The following is an 11,101-nucleotide window of genomic DNA, read 5'->3' on the forward strand; positions in this document are numbered from 1 at the left end:
GTGCATTAAAAGCTCGCCAGCAGGAGGACTGTGTTGACAGAACCAAATGAATTTAGGTGGTCTCTGGGGAAAAATAGGTGTCCAGCGTCTGCTGTCTGGAGTCCCATGATGGCGTGGCAGGCGGTAGGTGTCCAGCGGCAGGTGCCTGGCATTCAGCGACAGCATAACAGGCGGCAGGTTCCGCTGTCCGGCATAAAGCTACAGTGTGATGGGCAGCAGTGTGGCAGGTGACATGCATCAGCCATCTGGCATCTGGCCACTGAGTGGCGTGTGGCGACGACGTGGCAGGCAGCAGGTGTCCAGCTTCTGGACCTAGACCTATGGCATTTTTTGCATCAGTCAATGTTTGTCTCCGGACTGTGGAGGACCAAGGGAGAACCCACATAGGCACAGGTAGAACATGCAAAGACTACACGGACAGTCCCCAGATGTCTGCCAGTTTGAAAATAAAAATGTTAGATTTAACACCACAGAGCATGTTATAAAAGTGCACATTATCAGCATTCTCAAAACATCCTCAAAATGCTACCCTCAAAGCATCACGTCTTGGTTTAACTTCTAACTTTACAAGAACATTATCTGAAATGATAAGCATCCCTCTAGAGTACTTTGACAAATGATTAAAACTTTCAAAAATAATGTTAAAGCTCGTAGATCATGTTTGCCAGTATGGACCGGGACAAGCCTGACAATGAAAGTTCTTGAAGTCCACACAAAGTCCTTCTAAAAAAACTCTTGTTAGTAAACCAGCCTCTCACTGATTAGGTCTCAGTCCATGACCTGTTTTGTGTTTTCTACAAACTTGACCAGATATTGGGTCTCTTCCTCTGCAGGTTGTCTTGCATCAGTTATAAATCTTATTATAGTGGTGTAATCACCAAAGCATGGTTTATTGTGTTGCACATGGGCAGCAGCATCAGTAGATCTGCTGGCTGGTATGTTTAGATTCAATTGTCAAAGGAGCTTGCAAAGAAAAGCGTCTGGACTTCTTTAAGTTACTTGAAGACGTTTCACCTCTCATCCGAGAAGCTTCTTCAGTTCTAAGGTCAAATGGTGGAGAGTCCCAGATATAAACATAGTGGGAGTATCCCCCCACAGAGGGACAAAAGGACCCCCTGATGATCCTCTAATCGCCTGAGCCAAGGTGTGAAACTGGGTGTGGGTCCCAATCAGCCAGGGTTTTAGGTGAGCTCATTGTGAAACCTGGCCCCACCTTATCATGCGAATTCCTGAGGTCAGATGGCCCAGGATGTGAGTGGGCGTTAAGGCGTCTGGGGAGGGATCTCAAAACTGGATTATAGATGGCAGAGAGTTGGTGTCGTAAACCCCCGCCTCTGTTCAAAGATGGTCGCTCACAGTGGACATAGATGGCTTCTTTCACTCCTCTTTCAAACCATCTGTCCTCTCTGTCCAAAATGTGAACATTGGCATCCTCGAAACAGTGTCCTTTATCCTTAAGATGCAGATGGACTGCTGAGTCTTGTCCTGTGGAGGTGGCTCTTCTGTGTTGTGCCATGCGCTTGTGAAGTGGCTGTTTGGTCTCTCCAAAAACTACGATGACCTGGATAACTGAGAACCTTCACAGACATATTGCCGTACATTTTGGGAGGAACACCCTTCAACTGGTGCGGGAGTATGAAAGGGAATCAAGAAAACTGACTACGATGACCTGGATAACTGAGAACCTTCACAGACATTTAGATTCAATTCAATTCAATTTTATTTATATAGCGCCAAATCACAACAACAGTCACCTCAAGGCACTTTAGATTGTATACAATAATACACACAGAGAAAAACCCAACAATCAAATGACCCCTTATGAGCAAGCACTTTGGCGACAGTGGGAAGGAAAAACTCCCTTTTAACAGGAAGAAAGGCTCAGGGAGGGGCGGGGCCATCTGCTGCGACCGGTTGGGGTGAGAGAAGTTAGACAGGATAGAAGACATGCTGTGGGGTTTGAATCCACATATATTTCCATTATACTTTCATGCAGCTGTTTTTCTTAAATTTATGGTGTACATATTAGTTATCAATGAAATTCACAGTTCTCTCTTGTTGTGCATATATATTTTTGCAGTCTCTCATAGTATTAAGTGCCTGTGACCCTTTTTCCTTTAGTTCATTTATTTTAGGCTACTGTACTGTTTTTATTTTTTTCCCTTCTGGGATCAAAAAAGGAACTTACCTCCCAGTCCAGGGGGCTCCCGGTCCATGTGTACATCATCATCATTGAAGAAGTGGCTTTAGACTGTAGGTGTAAATAGATGAAAGAGTTGTGGCCTGTGATTTGCTTAGCCAGAGATTGTTTGGTTTCCCCGATGTATACGTCGCAAGAATCCTCTTGACACTTAACCACAAACATTTTATGTTGCTCTGTTTGTGCTAGTAGACCAGATCCATGGCCTGAACTAATTTTTGTCATGAGTGATGAAAATACAGACTCTAAATGAACAGAATCATTTTTGTTTTATTTTACTGCCTGAGTTTCTAACCACACATCACTCACTTTGGCGAAGCCTACCTAAAACTACTATGCCAGTACAAATAAACAGCATGTACAATGACAGAGTACAAGAACCACCTGATTCATCCTCAGATAAAGAAAGAACAAGATTACACCTAAAAGGCTTCAAGGGAAATCATCTCTTAAGGGCCAATGAGCTATCAAAAGAAGATACTGGGCATGTGCCCAGGGACCATGTCCCATCCAAAAGGCAAACAGGGCAAAATAACAGACTTTTATTCAGTCAAACTTTAGCTCTCAAAAACAATAAACTATCAAAACATTGATATATATGTTTTATCATATCAAAATATATTGTGGTTGTACAACACTCAATTCGTAGAAGATACAGTTTTCTACTTCTATGAAAAAAGGAAGGACATGCCCAGGAAACTGAGTTACTTCAGTTGATTTCCTTTGGTTAACCTAGTTGCTGTAGCTGAAGGTATAGCAAGTCCCTCAAGCTCAGGTCCTCTACCAGAGGAGTTTGAAAGTCTTGTGCAGTATCTTAGCTGTATATAGGACAAGACTGTTCAGGATGTCTCTGTCCAGTACCTGGAATCCGCTTGAGCCCCTCTTCCACTTTGGAAATTACAGCTCATAAAGCTTCTATAACCACTGAGACCACTTTGGGCCACGTCTGCTCCAGTTGTTACTTTAGTTCCTGATAATTCTCTATTGTCCCATGCTCCTTCTTCCTGTTGCTGTCCACTGGCATTGGTACATCTTGTCAACCACCATTATGTTTGGTTGGTTGGCCAGCAGCTGCATGCCCAAATGACCTTAGCCCTGGTTTTCTGAACCCCCTTTGGTGCTGTCTCCCATTGGAGCTTTGGGGACTTCTAGTCGATATTTAGCACAGATGTTCCTGTATACCAGCCACTCCCAAAGTCAAAAGTACTGTGGCCCACTTAAAAAACAGAAAAGCACATGGGGCCCATCCAATCTTAAATCTTAACAAGAAAAAGTGACGTATTTCCTTGAAAATTTTTTCAAAAAATTTGAATAAAATCTGACTCTTCACAAGGTTAATTATGGAGTTCCACAAGGACTGGTTCTTATATAGTGCTTTTCTACTCAATCTGAGCACTCAAAGCGCTTCACATAACTTGTACATTCACCCATTCCCACAAGCACTTTTTTCTAAGGTGTTTCTAAGTATCTTGCCCAAGGATATTTGGCATGCAGTGGTAGCACTTAAATGCTTCTTTAAGTGCTTGATGATTTGGTATGTGGCACGCCCCACTAGTGGGGCTCAGAATTCTGACAGGTGGGGTGCAAGTCAGCTGGCAGAAAGGTCATGCAGAACGAATGTTTAGCATTGGAATCACTTTTTTGGCAGAACTAAGAAATTCATGGCAGTTATGTGAATAATATGTGCATCCACTGAAAAGGTGCAGCCCAGTGTGTAACGCAACAGCCGCAATAAAGAAGTGTACTGAAAAGTGCGAACATGTGGTCAAGTCTGTCGGGCATCACTTGCAGTGGTGCCAAAACCCAGGATTGGGCCACTGGTTTCGGCCCAACCGAAGTTTCGACCCGACCACATGTTCACACTTTATTGCGGCTGCCAACTTACACACTGCAGCTTTTTGGCTACAGCCTACACACATCAAGAACAACAGAATCCAGTTCATTCTGTTTTAAGCTGGCGAGGCGTGATTGGGGATGGTGTTCAGGTGCATCCATCCCCTCCGCAACTGCGCCGCAGACCACGCCCGACTACAGCTCTGCAGTGAAAAACAGGCTCACTGTAGCCACAAAGAGTGAATAGTACTGTCACTAAATTATATATTTTTAATCTCTGTTCACAAGTTTCTGGATTTCTTTCTTTTTTTTTTAATAAGATTAAGACTGAACTTTATTTTCCATGTTTGGAAATGTTCACATTCTGTTTAACTTGTTGCTTTTTTGAAGAAGTGGTGCAGACTAATGAAGCAGTCTAGTGACAAAAGTTACAAATAGTTGTTTAAAATGAAAGTTGTTTGTTTAAAACAAAAATTACTGAAGGATTCATTGTCAATGACTTTATCTAAATAAAGTTGCAGCTAGGCTTTTCTGTCATTGTTTTGGCTGGGCCCCACTAAAAGTTTGAACCTCAAATCTCCCCTGCTTGGCCTCCAGTAACACTGTGAGGAATCTTGTAGTCGTCTTTGACCAGGATATGTCCTTCAGTGCGCATATTAAACAAATACATAGGACTTCTTTCTTCCATTTGTATAATATCTCTAAAATGAGAAATATCCTGTCTCAGAGAGATGCTGAAAATTAGTTCATAAATGTATTACTTGTATGTTGGACTAATTCATTATTATCAGGATGTCCAAAAATCATTAAAAAGCTTTCAGTTCATCAAAAATGCTTCAGCAAGAGTACTGACAGGGACTAGAAACAAAAGAGCACATTTCTCCCAAATTGACAACTCTTCTTTGACACCCTTTGAAGTCCAGAATTTAAAATACCATCACATACAAGGTCTCAAATAATCAGCTCCTATATTGTCTTTAAAACCTCATAGCACATCGTACCCCATTAGAGTACCATGCTCTTAGACTAGTGGTTTGCTCGAGGTTGCGGTTGATGTCTCACTCAATTTTGGCATAGAGCTTGATGTCATCTATTTACAGGAGGTGGCTGATGTCACTCCACTCCTAAATCACTGCTGAATCTATATCTGTATTCACTCTTAGTGTTGAGAAGGTTTTAGGAGGTTGAGTCCTTACAGAACAGCCACAGGGTCAGTGCATCATCTTGGTATATTCCACACTTAATGGTGACTTGTGTCACTGCCTTCAAGTTGGCCTCCAGTGTTGTATTCCACAGTCCCACTGAGTTCCTGATCAATGTTATTGGCACACTATTAGCCTTATACAAGGCAAAGCACCCCAGTAACCATTTGTAGGGTATTGAGTTCTTGTAGTTGACGGTAATGCTCAGGTTGGTCTGCCTGGCTTTAGAGCTCTATCCACCAGGAGCCGCTGTTTTGACCCTTTGCTGTTATTTTCAGTGCCTTTCGGAGATGTGATCATGTTCATCTTGATTGCTACCATGCGATGAGATGAGCTTCCATGTTGTGGTGAGGCAGGCAATCTGCTGGGAGTTTGATAATGCTGTACTTTTGTGGGGATCCACCATGATTATGATTGTTCGGCCCTGTGTTAGCTAGTCTGTTGTTGGCAGCCCTCTTTGTGTCTCTAGCCAAACATGGTGTACCATTAGCTTGTTCAGCCCTTCAGACCCAGCCAATAGGTATGGATCATCAGGTCCTGGTTCTTAATTCAGGACACTAATTGTTGAATGTCTGCCTTTGTGATCTTAGGTGTTTCTTCCTCTGGGCGGTTGCTGCGGTCTTCTCTTAGGTCCACCAGCTGAAATGTGGGGGTATACAAGTGTGGCCTTAGTCTTTTTTCAGAAAACTGCAGCAGTAAAGAAGTTTGGTTAACTGTCATTAATCTATAGTTTTACCTGGCAGGTAAAACATTACTCCATTGTGACAACCAATCAGTGGACAGTCAGATCTACTCCAGGACAAAAGGTTGGGGTTTTTTTGGTGTGGGGGGGTATCTAGCCAAGACTACTTGGATCATCTATCCATGGAGAAAAAAATGGAGAAATGAAGAGAAACTATGAATTTTGTAGACTTGTGATCCATATTCTGCCCCAGCAGCTTTATTTGAATCCCTGAAAATAGCAACATCTCTCCCAGAGCTCCATTTCGGTGACCTCTACATGTAACTTGTAGAGAATCCATCACCTAACACTGCTGCCAGGATGCAAGCTTTCAAAGTACAGACAGCTAGATGTATTTTCAGTCTGGATGGGTAAAATAATGGCGCTGTGTGGGAGGTGAAGAACAAGAAATTGCTTATTTAATTAAAGCAAAGTTAAGGGCTACATATCTACCTTAAACCAACTACCACACACAAATCTTATCTTTTGTTGACTTGGACTTTGACCAGAAAAGTTCCAGTAGTATTAATTTATTACTTTAATGTCATGCCATGAGAGTTGAGTATTTTTACACTGCAAATAATTCCTACAGTTTAAAGAAGCTGCCACTGACAGAAGGGGTTATTGCGCAATTTGACCTGTAAGGGAGGTACTCTGTACTCTGGGTCCTTCTGGTAGCTGCAAATAAACATTGATGAGTGAATCTGATAGCAGAGCAACTATGTGACATTTCGACTAAGTTAATCTCAAAGACATTCAGAGGATGGTTTGAGGGCAGACCTCACTACTGTTTTTGACCGACAGGTGGGCGTGTCCCAGAAGGTCTGACATCACGTGCATACTATGGACAGAACACCTGTGTGTGTGTAGTAAACTAGCAAAGTTGTGAATAACTACATAAATAACAATAGCATCACCTTCTGCTGGGGTAGCTCATTCATCACAAGCAATATTTCAGAATGTCCACAAGAGGTCTCTGTAGACCATAAACTGGCATCCACAGGACATGGCTTACAAGGCCGTGCTGAGCGCATGGCCACTGATGCAAAGGATCTTTGGGTCTATTTGATTATTGTATATTGACGTTCTGAGGCTAAATCAAAACAGATAAATTTGCAAACCCTTCGGCACTTCAGTAAACCGACGAACATCCTTCAGGATTTCCCTGATTGTGGCTTCCAGCCTTCTCCACAGGGGCTTCGTCTATATGCATCTTTGATCTTATATATAATTGCTTCTGGGATTACTGTGGCAGTGGCCTGTATGAGCTCATTGGTTTCAGTGATACTGGTAGTTGGGATGGTTGGCCAGGTTGGCTCATGATATTTATAATGGTCACTGTTGTTCCCACTGTGCTGTAGCCTCGGGATCTCTAGCTTAGATAGTAGTTTCAGCTGATGTTGCTGAGCTAAAAGGATGCTTCTTGGCCATTTTGGATGTTTGGTTTCTACTCATCTATAGTTGGGTTGGCTGGCATAGTAGCATTTAACCAACTTCATATTATCAGTCCTTGTAAATATACGCCTTGTTCCAGTAGTCGACCCAACCAAAACACCTGACACAGAATTTGTTAAGCCTGGCCTATTGTTCCGAAGACAGTAATGATACCACTGCACTATCCAATTAATGCAACTTGAGTACGCCACAGCAGTACCTTAACACTCTGGCTATTGTAATAATTTGCTGTACGGCAGTGAAGGTGAAGGCATGCTACACTAGATGGCAGCAAAAGCTGCAGGAATTCTTACTATTAGAGGATGTTTAAACTCCAGAAAAACTTGACCCCAACGCAAAATCTGCTCATGTTCTAAAGGAAGATATTTATGCATTGTGCAAAGAATCAAGAGTGACAACAATTGCAAAATATTGAAAATAGGTCTGCCGAAATACTTGTACTTGATTGCAATAAAATATGTGATGTAGATACACTAGAAAAGAAAATACCTTCATATAATAGTTATAAAACCCCTCATCATCAGTGGCACGCCAGTGGAGAGAGTGGACAGTTTCCGATACCTGGGTGTCCACATCACTCAGGACCTGTCATGGTCCTGCCACATCAACTCCCTGGTTAAGAAAGCCCGTCAGCGTCTCTTCTTCCTCAGAAGACTTAGAGACTTCCATCTGCCACTGAAGGTGCTCAAGAACTTTTACTCCTGCACCATCGAGAGCGTCCTGACGGCAAACATCTGCACCTGGTTTGGGAACAGCACCAAGCAGGACAGACGAGATCTGCAAAGAGTGGTGCACTCAGCCGAACGCATCATTCAATCAGAGCTCCCTGACCTGCTGCCCATCTACACCAAGCGGTGCAAGTCCAAAGCTAGGAAGATTATGATGGACCTCTCCCATCCCAACAATGGACTCTTCTCACTGTTGAGGTCTGGGAAGCGCTTCCGCTCCCTTAAGGCCAAAACAGAGAGAATGAGGAGGAGCTTCTTCCCCCAGGCTATTCGGGCCCTGAACCAGGTGTAGGACTGGACTCTCCCACACATCACCACACGCACCACCACACATTTCCTATAATCCTATAATTCCTATAATTTATAATCTTTATAATCTTTATAATCTCTTCTGCTATTTGCACATTCTTTACTGTAAATTCCTAAGTTAATTTGTAAATTTTGTAGTAAACTGTAAATTGTAAATATTGTAAAACTTTTCTTCTGTCATTTAATGGTCGGGCATTGTACAGCTACAAGCATTTCACCCCCATGTCATACTGTGTATGGTTGTGTGTGTGTGACAAATAAAATTTGAATTTGAATTTGAATTTGATTTGAATTTGATTTGAATTTGAAACCCATATAAAATATAAACCCATGCTTGTGGAACTATCTTGTGTATACTGAAAGTTAATGTCTCAAAACTGTTTCACTTTTAAGCTGACAAGCAGAACACTCTCTTCCTTGTTGCAACAGCTTTAGCCCTTGGCAGTTTTGAAACATCCTGTGGTTAAACAGCCAATACCCACATTTAAAAACAAAAACTGAAGAGTGTAAATTCTCGTCACAGTATCTATGCTAAACACAATCCAAAGAAGGAGGCTACAAATCACTGAAAATGAGAATTACCTGATTTCAATGAATTAAGCACAATGAAATGTAGAAAGCACTCTGCTGAATCCTTTTTCTTACCATAAAAGGACCATTTGAAAACAGCTGTAAACTGCTGTTGAAAGGGCAGCTGGTAGGTGGAAAGTGTTCACATTTACCCACTGCTGTGACTCATTCACAAAAAAATATTAAAAGAGACACAATCATCTCCAATAGCTTATGTTAGGCATAATAAATATTTCCAGTGGGGAAAAGAAGGTGTAAATGTCATGACAGTCTCTTGCTGCAGCTATGAGAACTATATTTGTGACAAAATTATATTCGTAAGCCCACTCTCTGTGTAAACTGAGCATATGACAGAATATGATGCACCTTTTGAACTGTGAACTGCACTTCAGCTGGGACAAAGTTAACTTGAAAAAGAGCTGCTTGTGTGTCAGCACGGCTTTAGTTCTGTGGTGTTGATGCTCTTCATCTGATTTGGCTGTTGCGTGCTGCTAGATGTCGGTCTGTGGAGGTCTATTCAGGCCAAAATTATGTTTACACCATTTACTATGAGCTTCAGTTAGTCTCAATGTGTCTTTCGGCTCCGCGCTTCTGTGTGCCTGTTGTCACTTGACAGCGCTGTTCTGTTTGCTGTGTGCACAATTACACTCAGGACTACATTCAGCACAGCACACTCAAACATTACATTAGTGCGACAAGTAGGGTAAGATAGTCAGAGGGGAAGACGCATATCAAGATAACAGATTCACAAAGAGAAACAATTTTTCTTCAGTGTTTCTATTTTTCTACTATGCAGCTCGTCACAATTGAAGTCAAAGTTGAAAGGAGTTAGAGAAAGCAGGTTGAATACAACCATATATGTGTTATGTAACACGGACAAATTTCAATTCTTAACAGATTCATGTGAGTTGAGTTATTCACATCATGAGACTCTCTGTGCCTTCATTGATTATATGGTAAATGGCCTGTATTTATATAGCGCTTTACTAGTCCCTAAGGACCCCAAAGCGCTTTACATATCCAGTCATCCACACATTCACACACTGATGATGGCAAGCTACATTGTAGCCACAGCCACCCTGGGGCGCACTGACAGAGGCGAGGCTGCCGGACACTGGCACCACCGGGCCCTCTGACCACCACCAGTAGGCAACGGGTGAAGTGTCTTGCCCAAGGACACAACGACCGAGACTGTCCAAGCCGGGGCTCGAACCGCCTTCCGATTACAAGGCGAACTCCCAACTCTTGAGCCACGATCGCCCGCTGTAGTATAGTGTAGTTAGGTACTCAATTCTAATTAAAACTGGGGCGGTGTTACCTTCTAAAAAGGACCTTAGCAAAGATCCAAACAGGAAGAGTACTGACTATTTATACTCTAGTTTTAACTCTTTATATCAGCTGACTGAAAGCAGTCCTTCCTCTGTGAAACCAATCAGAATTAGCTAAATAAAAAATTAAAAAAAGACTTTAAGGCAAACATTATTTCTGTTATTTGAACCTTTTCCTTCCTGCGGTGATGTCATGGATGTCTACCATTTCAAAATCCCACTGTTGCACCTCCCATTCACCACATTCATTTCCACTTCTCATTAAAAGCAATGTTGCAATGTCTATGGGGCAAGAGTCTAGACCCCACTGCGAGGGTGGGGGTAGAGGTGAGGGGGATCTTCCTGAAAAGCTAAAAGTCTCACTGCCTTCAGAAAAGGATGATGCCATAATGGATGGTCTAACAGCAAAAAACACCCTGTTTTTACAATTTTTTCAAATGTAATTTTTTTGTACTATAACCTGTTCATTCCTATTGTAATGTAATCAAAAGGAGAATATTTGTAGTTGTTCAGAGTCCCACTAAGTATTCTGAGAGGGGTTTGTAACGTACACCGGGCATCCACATTAACACAGTGGGACAGACGGCTCCTCTGCAGATTCTGTATACAGAATATAATAATAATAATAATAATAATAATTTATACTTTATATAAATATATATATATATACTGTACATATATAGAGGGCATGGATGGCATGTACGATCTACTGTACAATGTAAAGCACCTTGAGGTGACTGTTGTTGTGATTTGGT

Source organism: Copadichromis virginalis, linkage group LG3 (genome assembly GCF_057382275.1).
Source record: "Copadichromis virginalis isolate Kocher_CV1m ecotype Utaka linkage group LG3, C_Virginalis_male_GT1.1, whole genome shotgun sequence".
Taxonomy (NCBI): domain Eukaryota; kingdom Metazoa; phylum Chordata; class Actinopteri; order Cichliformes; family Cichlidae; genus Copadichromis; species Copadichromis virginalis.